This window comes from Phoca vitulina, unplaced genomic scaffold (genome assembly GCF_004348235.1).
Source record: "Phoca vitulina isolate PV1807 unplaced genomic scaffold, GSC_HSeal_1.0 scaffold14, whole genome shotgun sequence".
In the NCBI taxonomy this organism is placed as follows: domain Eukaryota; kingdom Metazoa; phylum Chordata; class Mammalia; order Carnivora; family Phocidae; genus Phoca; species Phoca vitulina.
In genome coordinates, this window is record NW_022589717.1 from 13,922,092 (window position 1) to 13,940,038 (window position 17,947).

The window sequence follows — 17,947 nt, forward strand, 5'->3', positions numbered from 1 at the left end:
TGTGTGTACGTATGTGTGTGTGTACCTCCGCTAGACTTAAAGAAAAGAGTACATCTTTTTTTCTCTCAGTGCATTTAACATATACTTCTTGATACATAGTAGGCTTTCAACCAATAATTGTTTAACATGCAAGTTTATGATGGCATAAGTGATGATGGAATGAGGATAAAATGTGAGCAGAAATAACTTCATTTTAATATTATTTAAGAATTGCTATAGAGACGTGCCTGGGTGGCTTAGTCAATTCAGCATCTGACTCTTGATTTCAGCTCAGGTCATGATCTCAGGGTCTGAGAAGAGCCCCCGCAGGCTCAGCATGGAGTCTCCTTGTCCCTCTCCCTCCCCCCGCCCCCACTAAAATAAATAAATAAAATCTTTAAAAAACAATCAGTATAGAATTCTACAATTATTTCAGTGCTTTCTGGTCAAATCAGCACTGAGAGAGTAAACTTGCATGATTAACAAAATAGTTTTTTTTTTTTAATGCACTGTTTTATGTTCAGATAATGAAAATGATATAATTTTGTTTATATGCGTCATTGCACAGTTTAAAATAAGTAGAATTCTGTCCCTTCATTTTTCCCTTCCTGCTACGAAGGTGGGGGAAATCGGAGCGGGAGACGAACCATGAGAGACTATGGACTCTGAGAAACAAACTGAGGGTTCTAGAGGGGAGGGGGGAGGGGGATGGGTTAGCCTGGTGATGGGTATTAAAGAGGGCATGTATTGAATGGAGCACTGGGTGTTATACGCAAGCAATGAATCATGGAACACTACATCAAAAACTAATGATGTAACATATGGTGATTAACATAACATAATAAAAAATAAATTAAATGAAAAATTCCAAAAAATAAAATAAAGTAAGTAGAATTCTGATGTAATATCCTGGTTTCCAACCCTGGTTTTCTAATTGTAAATCCTGATGGGAATTTTTCCTGAAAACAGAACCTCAGGCGTGCCTACTCTGAGCTTGCAAGCTATGTACATGTGTGGGTATTTGTATATACCAGACGGATTTACTCTGGCTCTTTCATAAATTTGATTCACTTTAGTTCCTCATTTCTCACTGTATAGTCAGACCCATTATCAGTGTCTGCCCCTTCAATGCTTATAGACTGTCCTTTGGAGAAAGGAGAGAAATAGCAAGACTTCATAAGAAGAAGCAAGATTTAGCCTTGAGTTTCTTCTGCAGGATTCCCTGAGCCCTTTGTACATGGTGCCGCAATGGAGACAATATAACTTTAAGTTATATTAAGAGACCACTTAATTCACTGGGGGAAAATCGTGGTTACACTGTGACATAAATGCATTGAAAATGTGAACAAGATGCTTATTAAATGTTAAACAAAATCTTACACACAATATTGTTCAGATTGAACACACGTAAACCCAAATGGGTATTTTTTTAACTAAACAAAGTCTAGGCAGATAATGACCAAATCTAATTAAGTCCAATTAATATCTCAAATACCAGGTAAACCTTGGGCGATGGTGGAGGAAATGTTAAGCCAGAAAAGTTCATCTGCCAGTATGGAAGAGAAAAGGGTAAGTATACACTAGTTGCATTTTTCTAAATATTTCACTTCTTTAATGTGGCATTCTCTAACAATTTCCAATCTTCTTTTAAAATTACTCATTAAATTTATATTTTAAGAAATAACAAATGTAATAACAGACATAGTCTATTGATAATTATTTGATTATTTCAAATAGTGGTATTTGAAATAGTAGGAATAGTTTTAACAATAGGTTCCATATGTTTTGGAATAATTTTAAAATTTGATGATACTTATGTTTTTTTTAATATTTCCATAGGATAATAAAGAAGGAGAAGAACACATTGTTCTAAAGTGTTGAGTTTAATCATCCTGAAATAATGAGGAACAGTCATGGAGCATTTTTATTAGAGTCTGTAGGTTTTAGACTCACCTTTTCCTTCCCCCTCCCCACAAATGCAATATCAATTTTCTGCATTAAAAAATCAATAGCCAATTTTTCCAAATAGTGAAGGTATTCAAACACAATTAATGAAAAGCTTAAAGTACAGCCTGAGAGAAATATAGCAATAAAAGTCACCCTCTGCGTCAAAGATTTCAGTCATCTTTACTACGTGCAATAATTCTGGAGTATAATAAATCAGGCAAAATGCAACTAATTTAATTAGGATACTTATTGTAAAATTGTAATAATTCAAGATGTATATTAAAATTATGGGGGAAGTTAAGGAGAAGATATCTCCTGTCACATTTATACTATCTCTGAAATATTTTTAATTATATTAAATATGAGGAAAAAATCTTTACACGGTGAAAGCAAAAAATTAATAGATCATCTAAGCACATCAAAGTAACTACTAAAGGATAGAGACAAAGCATCTACAGAAATTCCTGTAATATCTTGATTGATTTTTAGAATATTATCCAAGTTGAAAAATATTTTAACTATCAAATTGCCACTCATGTAGGTAAATCATATTCTATCTAAATATCTGAATATGAGATCTTTATTTAGACTACATAATGATAAATATATATAAATATATAGACATATATAATACATTTAACATGCAAATTTCTTCTTTGAGGTACAATATGGTCTAAATATACCTAGGTAACATTGCAAATGTGCCATTATTTTTTAAAACGATGTTCACTGCACTCAGATTTTTTACTGTGGATTGTTAAAATCTTTGTCATTCTCATCTAAAGCTCTTCAAATCACGGCTCTCCTCACTTTCCTCTTAAGAACATATACGGCAATTTATGTGACTTGTTTCAAATTATATTCATTCTAAGAACTTTTATGAAATTCCTAATTTAAGCAGGTATTCTGTGAAATATGAACATAAAAATAAGACATGGCCCTTGACCTTGAGGGTTCACAGTCTAAGGTAGAAGACAGGTATATTTTTTTCAATATCTATTCTTCAACAAGAAAAAAAAAATAGAAAGATTATGTATGTATATTATATACTTCTCTTATTTATATTATACACATATTATATATTTTAGATACTTATATATACTTCCTTATTGTATATATTTTATACTACATATCATATATATAATAAGAATATATATATGTATAAGTAACATGAATGTCATGTGTATACCTTATATATACACATGTATAACCAATAATATTAGTCATATAATATAAATGTATTAATAACATTTAAATAAAAGTTATCTACTTAAACTTGTTTATTCTGGAATTTTAGATAAACTATATCCTAAAAACTTGCGCTGTATAGACAAGCTTATGAATAAATATAAACTACATTTTCTAACATACTGATTGTGTAACTTTGAAAAGTAAAGTCAGTGTCAAAAATGAATACTTTCTAAAAGGTTAAATAAATTGTACTGCCACTGAATTAAAGCTGCTGAAAGTTCTTAAAGGTCATCTTTTCATATGATTTTACTTGTTTACTAACCATATTACTTATCAGAGAACTATAAGGTATGCTTCACAGATTGGTAAAAACACTAAGCTCTATGTGGAAAAGATAATATGTGTTATTTAATATTAAGACTACTATTTAATAGTCTTAACTTCTAATTTGCATATCAATAAATGATCAAATAAAGAGAATTGACATCAACAAACTGACATTTATAAAATATGTATTGTAAGTTAAAGTTGAATAAAGTTACCTCACCCTCCAACCCCTCCCCCCCTTAACACACACAGAAACAAACTTTATCACCTTGAACAAGAAACGGCTGCTCACAGGCCAAATGGCAAATTGACCAGTTTACCTGTGTACCGATTACCTCCCTTGAAATCCCAATTATCTCCGAGTGACCTTTTCGCCTTCTTGTCCTGAATGAGTGGTGCATTATATCCACTGATATATGCTTTACATTTTATCTTTTGAAGGATTTATAGTATTTTAAGTAACGACTCCTAAAAACTGGGAAGACTTAGAGCCAAGGGAATAAAATTTAATTAGTTTTTATTATAGAGTAGATAAAACTTTGGGGATTAGGGAGAATTGCATAGCTCCTCACCAATCATACTATTTTTGAAACCCCTTTTTTTTACTTCTCATTATTCAGAAGAATTGTTCATTAGGGCAATTCCTGGAACATATTGGCTATTTAATAAAAATTTGTTAAGTAAGTGAAAATGTTAGCTATTATTCTTCCACATATCACTGGGATGACTTCAAAAGCTAAACAAAACACTTAAGGCCTCAAATAGCTCTTAATTTATTAATTAAACCAGTTTTACAGACTTGTCTACACTCTTAAGATTGAAGTAGAAAATAAAAAATGTAATGATCTACGACCTAATGTTGCTAAAGGAAATATATATATAATTTCAAAATATTTTACCATGAAAATGAGAAGTATATATATGACCACATTGTATGTTTCTGTATCTTCTGAGTTAGGAAAATATGGAGAAACTCACATTTAACTCATATTTAAAAGTAGAGATTTTTGATGGCTTTTTAAAAATTATCCCCTGTAACTGCTCTCTCAATTCTTTTATTCCCCTCCTCTCAATTATATACACATAATTGAATACATCTCCAGGGTCAAGTAATTCTACTTTATTTTTTCATTTAATTAATTAATTTGTTTATTAATTAATTAGTTAATTTTATTAAACAAAAACAAAAATAATTCATCCATTTCTCCCGCCCCCACCCATTCTTTGTCTCTGGCAACCACCAAGAACTATGAGCTTGGTCTTCAACATATATCTATATCTATATCTATATCTATATCTATATCTATATCTATATGTGTGTGTGTGTGTGTGTGTGTGTATTTTAGACTCCACATATAAGAGAGATCATATGGTGTTAGTCTTTCTCTGTCTGACTTGTTTCATTGGACTTCTTGAAGTCCATCTGTGTAGTCTCATGGCAGGATTTTTTTCTTTTCTATGGCTGATTAATATTCCATTATATAGCTACACCACAATTTCTTTATCATTCATCCATTGATGGACACTTACATTGTTTCCATATCTTGGCTATTGTACATAATGCTGCAATGAACATAGGGCTATATAGATCTTTCCAAGTTAGTGTTTTCATATTCTTTGAATAAATACCCAGAAGTGGAATTGCTGAATCATGCACAATTCTATTTTCAATTTTTTGAGGAACTTCTATGTTGTTTTCCATCTTAGCTCCAGCAATTTACATTCACACCAACAGCACAAGGGTTTCCTTTTCTCCATATCCTCACCAACACTTATCTCTTGTCTTTTTCATAAATGCCACTCTAACGGTTGTGAATCGATATCTCATTGTGGTTTTGATTTGCTTTTCCCTGATGATTAGTGATTTTGAGCATCTTTGATGTACCTGTTCACAGTCTGAATATCTTCTTTGTAAAAATGTCTATTCAGATCTTCCTCCCATTTTTTAATTGGATTGCTTGTGTTTTGCTATTGAGTTGTGTGAGTTCTTTATAAATTTTGGATATTAGCTCTTATTAGATGTATGATTTGCAAATATTTTCTCCCATTCAGTAGGTTGACTTTTCATTTTCTTGATGATTTCCTTTGCTGTGCAGAAACTTTTAGTTTGATGTAGTCCCACTTGTTTATTTTTGTTCATTAAAAATAATTATAATTAATTGTTCTAATTTTATCTCCTTCTTTATAACCAAACTTATTTTCTGTCACAAAATGTTCATAAACTTGCTTATCTTAATTCTCATTTCATCTCTTCAAAGATACTACAAACTCGTGTTATATAGTGTGAATATTTTAAAAGGAAGAAACTGTTAAAGATGGAAGATGAATGTTAAGTTCTTCTATTTCTAATGAAATGTGACTATATGAAGACTTTGAATTAATAAATGGCTATGTTTTCTTTAGAATTATTCAAAGTATAATTTGTACTCACTCATAACAAAAATTAAAGCTGTGTATGGGATGTGGAATAACTGAAAATGATACCTATTTATTTTGTTTATTCAGCCAGCGCATTCACAATGAACCCTAACATAAAGTGAGCCACTTTAGTGCTTAGAGTCCATGATATTCACGGATGTTCGTAAGAAAACTTACAGTGGTAAATTTAAACATATATTTAGGGACGCCTGGGTGGCTTAGTTGGTTAAGCCTCTGCTTTTGGCTCAGGTAATGATCTCAGGGTCCTGGGATCAAGTCCCGCATTGGGCTCCCTGCTCAGGAGGGAGCCTGCTTCTCCTTCTCCCTATGCCTGCAGCTCTGCCTACTTGTGCTCTCTCTCTCTCTGATAAATAAATAAATACAATCTTTAAAAAAAATTTTAAAAAACCATATATTTAGACATACAGAGAATCCTATCTATACACATATCATTCTCAATTGAATTTAATAAACATTTATCGGTTGCTTTTTATTCTTGCCAAATATGTTAATTTTTCTAAGAGTTTTTTTTTTTTTTTTTTTAATTTTTCTAAGAGTCTTAAGCTGAGTTTCCTCTTCAGCAGACTCTGAGACAAGAGTATGTGTAAAAGGAATTTAGTAGGATGTTTTCCAGAAGCAACCAGTAGAAAGTGAGAGTGAGGCAGGAAAAGGAAAACAGCCAAGCAAGTATATGAGATCAAACAATATCTCAAAGAGAATGATGTCAGCTCAATTCCATAGAAATCCCTGCAGGCAATGTAGATAGTAACTACAGTTATCTCCATCAGTGGCCAGGGCGTTAAGATTGGTAATGTTCTCACCATTGGTTAGGTTCTGTCCATGGAAGATGTATATTTCTGGGTCCTGCACTTCTTCACAAGCACAGACAAAGCACTATTGAGGACATCTGTAACTAGTGCACAGCCCACATGGTAAGGAGTTCTGAGGGCATATGTCTGGAACACTGACAGGGTTTGATACATAGTTTAAGATGAGAGAAGCATCATTTTATCATTCAAGGAGCTTAAAGGCAACTCGGGAAAATACATAGTAGCACAGGTGCTTAGAACAAATATTTCTCAGCAACATTAAATGAAATCTACCTTGAGATCCAGTCACACCCAGGTTAAAAGGAAATAACATTTCAGCAAGTAGTGTTAATTTCTTCCCAAGCTGTGTTTTGTGTTCATTCTGAGGAACTTACATATTCTCGAATTTATAAGTCTACAATGGGTGATGGTGATATGCTTATTGTCCAAGTGGGCTGGGCTAGATAGTTTGCTGGAACCAGTGCAAAAACAAATGTGGAGACCCTTGTTCAAAAGGAAAAAAATTATATTGTTAAAATAATGAAATATAAATAATGTTTTTCTTTGTCTTTTCCACCATCTCTCTCTTGGCTTTATTTTTTATCATTATTGTTAATTAGTGTTCTAAAAACAAAAAATTTAAATTTAAAATTTCTTCATGAATTTTACTGTTTGTCTTTGTTATGGTGAAATGACAGTTTTAAATGCAAATATAAGAACATTTAAGTCATATGCAGAATCACTGAAATTACACAATTCGTATTTTGTAGGCAGTACATGCATATGTATTTTGTTCTTACCAGAAGAGTAGAAACACTGCACAAAATTAACTGAACTGTTTATATTTCACTCCTCGATGCATGCATATTCTACCTACATGCTCTACACCCTGCTACTGAAGAAAAAGAAATGACTGAAAGTAAAAGAAACTACAAGTAGATCTATCTCTCTTCTTCACTTCACTTTCAACTTAATAGGTTAGCTAATAGAGCTAGTAAGTTAGTTTTCACACCTAAAACTAATATGATAACATCTCTTGGGTGCTTCAAAGAACACCACTGACTTCTTTCTGTGTTCAAAGAAATTTCTGGTCCGAACTAAATGTGCAGTCTCTAACTTGCTGTCAGTATCCCATTCACTTAGTCATCGACATAAGTTGCTCCCCTTATATTTCCTGAGACTTGCTGGAACTCCCACACGCAATGGGTCCACTGGAAGTCTGCTCATAAGACATTGCTAACCCTATATGTGAGTGGGATGGCAACAGGCATGCTCCATAGTCCCTTCAGACTTCAATTACACAAGTTCAAAAATAAAACTCTTTAAGTGTCAAGGTGGCTCTCTTTCCTGTGTTTAACTACCAGTTCCTTACACGGAAGCACTGATGCCACGCCAAATTTTTTGCCATTCCCCACACTCTCCATCTTTCCTCCTTTGCTCACCCTATTCCTACTACCTGGAATATTCTACCCCTTAATCTTTACCGATGACTTTACCCAGCTTTAGAGACTTGAATGAACCCTTTCTTGACTCTGCTCAAGCCTAGAAGAGAATTTTTCTCCCAAACTTTCATAAAGCTTTGCTTATTTTCTCTTTAAGAGAGAGTATAGCCTTTTTAAGTGACTGTTTTTCATTGAAGACGAAAATACAGAAAACTCAATAACTTTTTTACCAAATAAACATACCCACTTAACTATAGCCTGGATCAATAAGTAGATAGTATTACCAAACCCCAGACATCTCCTGTGCCTGCGAACTACAGCATGCGAGCCTCACTGGCCACTGCAGTCTCCTGCTGCAAGCAGGAAGTGTCAAAAGAGAGGGCGAAGAGTGCAATGGGATCTGACCCTTGGTTCTCCACATACGATTCTACTCTCCAGTTGCCTAAGACATCGCTGAGAAGATTCAACAATGAAATCCCTATGAAAGAAACGGTGAATGGGGTCCCTGGGTGGCTCACTCAGTTAAGTGTCCAACTCTTGATCTCAACTCAGGTCTTGATCTCAGGGTCCTGAGTTAAAACCCTGTATTGGGCTCCACTCCCAGTGTGGAGCCTACTAGAAAGAGAGAAAGAAAAAGAAGAAAGAAAGAAAGAAAGAAAGAAAGAAAGAAAGAAAGAAAGAAAGAAAGAAAGAAAGAAAGAAAGAAAGAAGAAAGAAAGAAGAAAGAAAGAAAGAAGAAAGAAAGAAAGAAGAAAGAAAGAAAGAAAGAAAGAAAGAAAGAAAGAAAGAAAGAAAAGAAAGAGAGGAAAGAAAGAAGAAAGAAGAGAAGGAGGGAGGGAGGAAGGAAGGAAGAAAGGAAGGAAGGAGAGAGGCAAAGAGAAAGAGAGAGAGAAAGAGAAAGAGAGAGAGATAAAGAAATGATGAGAGGAGAGAAAAGATAGAAGGATTAGATGCCTGTTATGCAACCAATATTCACCCTGATTACTAAAGAAACCAAGGAAGAAGTACCAACCCCTGACTCTTTGAAGAGCCAGGGGAAACGAGAGGCTTGGTTTTTGATGAAATCCTGCAATAGCAGCAGGAAATTATCCAAGAACAAGATGCAGGCCTTGATGTCCTTCTCTTTATCAAAAATTGCCATAAACAAAAGAGGCAGAAAATTGCCAATGAACTGGGCAAGCAAAATGAGATAATTGATGATTTTGCTAACCTGGTGAAGAATACAGATGAGAAACTTCACATTGAAACTAGGCATGTGAATATGGTGGACAGAAATTGAACATCTTGTGGGTTTATAATGGTGGTTTTATTGCTGCTCGTGACTATTAGGTTGTTGTGGTCTGGCCTACCAACTAGTGGCAATAAAGGGACCACCAGCGGTGACACCTGCCAATGGCAGAGTAAAGCTCAGCACCCTTTTGGTACATGAAAGCTGCTCACAATAAATTCCCCGAGGTTCTGAAAACAAAATCAAAATTGCAGCATCATAGCATTAAACCAAACATGATGACCTTCTGAGAGCTGGGTCTTGTACAATCATTCAGGTTGCACAGTCATGAAGTTGGCCCTGTTTCCAGCCCTTCTGGCCCCATTGATGGTGGATGCCTTTGAGTTTAATACCAGAATTACACATAAAAATACTGGCCCAAGTTGAGGGACTTGGCATGTTGTCTGGTTTCCCTGTATGCACATGATAGCTATTCTCTGTGGAGATCTTGTCAAGTCTTTGATTGTCCTATGAGTATGAAAGCATACGGACTTTTTACTTGCATGATCTGCAAAATCCTATTCACTTTGTGATCATACAGAAAGTTCTCCAAACTTCTTCTCCAGATTAATTCTCCTCCTCACATCTAAACATGTGTCATCACCTCCACATACTTGGTCCATCATACTTCTTAAAGCACCTCAGCTTTCCTCAATCAAAAATAAGTGCTAACTGGAGAACTGGCCTCTAGGTTCCAGGAAATTCTGTCTCTGGCTCTGCAAATAGATGTCCCTGTGGAAAGGGAAACAAAATATCAGCTACATTGTTGGGGTCAAGATATGAAAAGAAATTTATACTAGAGAAAATAGCATAAAATTTAATTTCTTATGGAATGATCCAACCATATACAGCATCACTAGATAAATAAGACATTAGAAGAACTTGTCTAATGAGGGGAGAGGAAAGATAGGATTAGATGCCTGTTATGCAAAAATATAAAATGGCTAGGGGTACCTGGGTGGCTCAGTTGGTTAAGTGTCTGATTTCAGCTCAGGTCATGATCTCAGGGTCCTGGGATCGAGCCACAGCTTGGGATCTGCTCTCAGTAGGGAGTCTGCTTGTCCCTCTCTCTCTCCCTTTGCCCACCCCCCGTAATAAATGGATAAAATCCATTTATTATGGCTATAGTCTTCAAATAATAAAGCAAATGAAAGAGTTCTGTGTTTTAGGATCAGAAATGTTCAGAAACCCTCTTTTTTAACAACTATAGAGAAAAGCAATATATACTCCGTGCCAGAAATAACAATACTGGCATTCGTTATGCTGAAGAGTAGCAGGTTTACTTTGGTTAACCTTATAATAATGATGATGATAATGATGAATCATTTCTTTGTAATATCACACATAAATAATTATAATCTATAAATTATCACTCTTTCCCCTGGGAAACGAATTTTATAATTTTCCAAATTTATCCAAGATACCATATACAAACCTTTAAGTTTTGGAAAAAAAATTGCATTTCAAGTAAGCATACATAAGAGATGCATCCAGGGAATTTGATAACAGACAGTATTTATCCCTTTATGTTGAATGGAAGAATTATAATCAAAGATTTGTTTTTTAACTTTTGATAAAGAACTGAATATGATTAGATTAAGGTTGTTTATGGCCATCACTTTGACTTGATTAACTATATAATCCAGATTCTTTCTTTAGAAACTGTGTAGACAAAGTATCATAGTCACTGCAGAATTATACATTTACACTGGTTTTGAGATACATGTGATTTCTCCCCCATAAGTTTCCTGAAAAGAAATCTGATTCCCTTTTATGGGCCCAGCACGCTCCCGCTGCGCTACTCTGCTTGCTTGATTCCTTTTTAAAAGCAAACTCTATTTTTTTTTTTTTTTTTTTAAGTAGACTCCACACCCAGTGTGGAGCCCAGCACGGAGCTTGAACTCAGAGCCCTGAGATCAAGACCTGAGCAGAGATCAAGAGTCAGATTCTTAACCGACTGAGCCACCCAGGCGCCCCAAAGAAACTCTAATTTTTAATCTCATAATTTTTTTAAGTAAGAGGGGGGTTTATATTATTTTGTTTCTACAAAAGAGTCTACATCCTCTCAAGATAATAATATTTACTTATGGTAGAAATATATCTGGAGATGTAAAAGGTAAAAATACATTCGTAAAAGTTGTCCAAACAAGTTGAGAAATGAAAAGAAAAAGCATTTGACCTTGGAGTTCAAGAGTAAAAATGAAAGCCAGAACAAGTGAATAACAACTTTAGATAGCTTTCAAAATTATAGAAATAGAAAATGTTATTTTGTACAGATCTATAAACTATCTACCTGAAAATAACGTGAAACATAAAGTGAAATTACGTCATGCAATTTATCAATATATTGGACTTGAAATCTCTGTCAATTTAATATTTATGATTGGAAGAAAATAAAATTATACATACTTCACATCCTTATTGTATAAGGCACCACACAATTTCTTTTATATTTTATGATATTTCATTTCATCCTCACAGAAACTTAACAGGGCAGGCTTTGATACCCTCATTTTATAAATGAAGAAGTTGAACATCATAGAGTTTAAACATTTTTTCAGTAACACACTGCTAAACACTAGTGGATGTGAGATTCATATATCAGTTTGTATATAAAACATATTTTCTGAAGGCCAAATAAACCCCAGAAGATTTAGTTTTACAACCTTTAGATTAATAGACCTTATTAATTATATATAACTATACAAACCTCTTTTTCGGACATAAAGCACCCTTTACAGAATAAAAATAAAATCTACCTCAATCAATATGAATTTGAAATCAATCATTCAATTATTTAATAGTATAACCATATCTTTTTTTAAAGATTAAATTCTAGATAAAGTGAGGGTTAAATATTTAGAGTAGAGTATTACTTAAAGTTGCAACATACCATGCTGTAACTTTGTCCCCGACAATCTAAGATTCTATGTGGCATCACAGCCAAATTATTCATACTGCCCTTTTATTCTCCCCAAAATGTATCAGTTTGAATGGTAATTTATAAAATCACCCTCATTATGTGCAAACAGGTGTGTAAAACAAACAAAAATATTAATAAGTGCTACACCAGAGGACAAAGTTTAAAATACCCAACTGCAATCAATGACAAATCTAGCTCCAATCAAATGAATGATATATTTGAACAACGACATTAGCAAAACTATAACGAAGCTTAAGTCTAGTTATTATTTGACCCAGTAGAATGAAAGAAACAAAAAAATATATGACTTTCAGAATGATTCAATTCTTGTTATTGTGCTGATGCACCACAGCTACAAAACAGAATGCAAACCCTGAAAATGTTTTCCTAAACAAAACAATAACTATATCTTCTAGCATGTTAATGGTAGAAATCAAAAAGAAAACATCCATGGCACCAATAAATATAAAAAGAAAATTGAGCTCTAGACAATTAATAACTTACTTGTATATTAAAAGTGCTTTTTATCCTTTTTTTAAAAAAGCTACTATTAGTTTGTCTTCATTAAAAATGTTATTTACAAAGTTTTTTAAAAGCTGTTGCTGTTCAAAAACCCTTCTCCAGCATTCACCTATCTACCTACTCTTGAGGGTTCAGCATAGCTATTATCACTCCAGTCAGATTTTCCTGCCCATAACCTTTCTAATATTTCCTACATTTCCCTCATCATAGCTTTTATCTCACTCTCATAAAATGTCCTGTTTATTTATTTGTTGCCTTTACTAAACTTTAAGGCCCTCAAAGGAAAAGACTGTGATTAGTATGGAAGAGTCATGCAATTAATGCAACTTTAATGGATACACACTTATGCACACACACACATACACATCTTGCTTGATTTAGCTGATGACAAAGAATGGACATCTTGCTTGATTTAGCTGATGACAAAGAATGGACTTTTGCTCACTTATTTACTAAATAGTATTATTCATTTACAGAATATGACATAACTTAAAGTATATCTGAATACATACATGTAAAGTTTAGCGATTTGGCTATGTATTGGCAGCATCTTCTCTTAATTACCAGAGAGACATAGAAATAAAAACTTGGTTGAAATGGTCAGTTCAGTTCTTTGTAAGTCCAGGTTAATAAATACATGCCATAAATATTTTTAATGACTGGAGGGATTTTTATTTTTTCTATCCAATGACATGATAAGATACCGATCTAGTAAATAAAAATGGGTGCAAGGAAATCCACTACTTTAAAAAAAAAATCATGAACAGAAGATTCTCTATAAAGTCTAACTTCATTTGGAAAACTCTAAATGAACAGATGAAATGACATGGATAAAAAAAAGAAAAATAGTAAGTTAACCAGATTTGGGATCCCTATGTCATCAGGGCCAGCATATTTAGCCTAAACTTGCAGTGACCTCCTGCAATCTACATTTTATTGAAGTTGGTAATGATCAAAGTTATCCATGGCCTAAGACTCTTGTTGTCCCCAGAGTCAACCCTCATATCTATGTGTGTACGTCACTAGATTTGGGTTGTATTGTACTCATGATCTAAGCTAGTCTGGGGGTAGACAATATCAGCATATGAATTATAAGGGAATCTGAAATATATTCACAGCTCCAGGACACATACAGAAAATAATTCACACAGTTTTCAAAAGCTAGTTATTGGTTATCCCTTCAACAGGGCCTGATGGTCTCTCCTGAAATATAATTTGTAAGGTTCATCAAAATAAAAGGAAAATGTTGGCTAATACAAGAGTGTGGTACTTTTCCAAAAGGCTTATTCTTTGTAGGTAGAGCTTTCACAAAATATTTAGGATTTACTTTAAACATTATTTTATAATTTACATTCATATAGATTTTCAAATATTTACAAAATCTTTCATAAATGTTTCCTCATGGAAAGGTAGATATCAAAATAGTGTAGTAACAACAAAAAATATTTGGGTGTGATAATATATCACAGTTACCTTGTTTGGAACGTCCCTATATCTTCCCTCTTTTCCCTTGCCCACTGCATAAGAGTCAGTAATAACCTACACTTGAATATCTCTTGTATCTGTGGATCCGTTCATATTGCTTTAATTTCTGGCAATGCTCCAACCATCTATACCTCATCTGTGGATCAATCCTAAGACACTGAAATGAGACTTTACCCCCCAGCTTCTCTGCATACTAATATGTAGCTTGGAGCAAATGGAAATGTTCTGTTCCCTGCATGGGCAAAATAGCGATCTTTTTAATTTAATTTTCAACAGGTGCATTTTTTTTTCTTTTATTCTGAACTACATTATTGGCTATTGGCTTCTGAGTCTTTTTTGGGTTGTCTCTCATTTATATGTCTACTTTAACATTGCTTCTTCCAAGTCCCTATCACCAATCACAGTAAAATACCTCAGAACACAAGCTAACCAATTGAGCCAGATTCAAAGAGACATTCAGTAACACATTCTTATTTGTTAAATAGCTTCGTCCTCATCCCTAATCCATGAGTTTAATTAAACACTGTGCTTTTATTTCCAGGCACACATTCTCAATGTAATCTCTTTGAATTCAAGTGGAATCTCTGCCCCAAATGATACTTACAAGAATTATAAGTAAAAGAAATGAATCAGTGCAAACCATAGAGTACAGTGTTCAAAGTCTCATATGAGATATTATTCCCCAAGAAGGAATTGTACAGAGCATTTCCTCATTTATGCCTTTTAATTGAAAGTTTGATGGAAAAGAAATCGGTGAGAGGAGGATCTCTGACAAGAATATTGCAATATAAATGTATTAACTGAAGACTTGTATAATAAACCCTGGTGAAGTATTGTATACTTAAAGTTTGCTGAGAGGATAGATCTTATGTTAAATATTTTTATCACACGTCATTATCATCACCATCTTGGGGACTGGAGCAAACTCCTGGAGGAGATGGATATATTTATGGCCGTAATGATGGCAATGTTACCATGGGTTTATACTTATCCCCAAATTAATCAAGCTGTACATACTAAATACATACAACTTTTTACATGTGAAAAAATATAATAAATAAATAAACAAGACCCTGCTAGCAGAAAGCTAAAGTGATTTCAACAGAGAGGATTATTCGAAATGAAACTGAACATTGGAACAGATGTAAATTTAGCTGTCTCTAAGCACATATACATTTTCTGCTACATATCACATTGGCTTATGTGTTTTATTGTGAATTATATAATAGCATAGGAAGAAGAAACAAAAGGTCTTGCCCTATTTAATTCAATGCTTTCAACTAGTAAAGAGAAACTTAAACTAGACCAAAACTAAACAAACAAACAAAAGCAAAAGCAAAATAAAACAAAACTCCTGTAGGTATCCCTATTACTTTGGTGACTTAGCCTTAAAAGTTCAAGATAGACAGTTCTCAGGAAGAGCTCAGGACTCCCCCACTCAGTAGATTTCTCAACAAAATGCCATTTCCCTAGGCTTCCCAGTAAGGTCAATGTCTCTGATCAATTTGCAAGTATTTCTTTATTCTCTAAACTTCAAACTCGTTTATTTTTATGGACATTTGCCACAGATTGTGATGAGTCTATTATGCTTGCAATTGATTCTTACAGCAAATTCAGTCTTCTCATGTTATAAGGAATTTAATCTCTGCTCCTATTACTAAAAGACCCAGGAAACTTTTGTGATACCAGTTTTGGTCAAGTTCAATTGGGAATAAAGCAGCTGGGTGTTTTTGTTTTTGTTTTTAACAATAAAGATAATAAGACTTAGAAAGACTGTTACATGCGTCCAATCCATATGACCTTCAAAAATAGTCTTTAGGGCGCCTGGGTGGCTCAGATGGTTAAGCATCTGCCTTCAGCTCAGGTCATGATCCTAGGGTCCTGGGATCGAGTCCCACATCAGTCTCCCTGCTCGGAAGGGGGCCTGCTTCTTCCTCTTCCTCTGCTGCTCCCCCTGTTTGTGCTCTTTCACTCTTTCTGTCAAATAAATAAATAAAATCTATAAAAAAAAATAGTCTTTAATCAGTATCCTACTACCACCTTGTTCTTTCTTATTTCCTACAGTTCTTTTCCAGTCTGTTGTGGTCATTGGCTCTATGTTCACGGATTTTCTTTTTCTCTTCTACTAGAATAGACTTCCCAATTTTATAGGCAGACAGGATCTGAGTCTTCAGAATTATAAATGATCTGGTAAATTGGAAGTTATTCTGAAATTTTCTGTGCCATATTTAAAAATTTTCCTTCTTCACCCCTTGTACCTACCAGGGCCAACAAGCTACCCCTTTCCTAGGAGAATATTTTCCGATGTTTTCTTTTATTCTTTAGTATCTACCACTCTTGAGTTAAATTTGCAATTCCAGTTATTTTATCCATCTGCAGCATATTAATGAACCAAATATAACAGAACAGAGAAATACGTAAATTTACAAATAAAAATAAACCTGCTAGACTTAGGGGGAAATTCATGCACTCCTACTGTACCCGTTTTCATCATATTGCTTTAGAGAGCTGATATTTTACGAATGCCAATCAGGATTCACTACAGGAAATGGAAACCTGGAGTGGTTTTAAACAGAAAGTGAATTAATTGTTAGCCGAAACTTTGAAGGAGCTAGAGTTCACATAGCCCTCTTTTTTTAATTAATTTATTTTATTATTATTATTTTTTTTTTAGAGAGGGAGAGAGAGCACGGTGGGGAGGAGAGGCAGAGGGAGGGGGAGAGAGAGAATTTTAAGCAGACTCCACGCCCAGGGCAGAGCATCATGCAGGGCTGGATATTAGCCCCTGAGATCATGACCTGAGCCAAAATCAAGAGTTGCACACTTAAGCTACTGAGCCACCCAGGCACCCCCTTCACATAGCCCTCTTAAGATTAGGATCTCACAGCATTCTCCATTGTAAAGGTACTTTGATTGTATTTTGGGATTAATGATTATTTTGTAGAAAAGTACTTTTATTTTTTTTCCTTTATTTATATTTTATTTCTTTGTTGAATGGCACACTTTTCTACCTTGAAATAATTCTGTACTTTGTTCATGAATTTGATTTTTTTATTGTTATGTTAATCACCATATATTACATCATTGGCTTTTAATGTAGTGTTCCATGATTCATTGTTTGCATATAATACCCAGTGTTCCATGTAGTACGTGCCCTCCTCAATACCCATCACCAGGCTAACCCATTCCCCCACCCCCCTCCCCTCTAGAACCCTCAGTTTGTTTCTCAGAGTCCATAGTCTCTCATGGTTCTTCTCCCCCTCTGATGTCCCCCCCCTTCATTTTTCCCTTCTTGCTTGGAAGCAGAAAAGTACTTTTAGACCATATAAAGATTCTATACTTCATCAAAAAAAAAGTCAATGGGAAATCTAACAGAAGGGAAAATAGATCTATACATCATGCTGATTCTTAGTATTTTCATTCCATGGCAACATTTATAAAATAATGTCTCCATAACCAAGGTGGTCATGGAAAACTGCAAAAGAATCCTAGATGTTACGTCAAGGTGGGTGTTCAGTTCTCAGAGAGAAAGCATTGCAACATAGATTTGAAAAGTAATGTTTTTGTTGATGCTAAGATTCAAGAGCAACTATCCAGATCCATGAGGAAAGCAGAAGGAAAAATAGAAAGCCCTCCT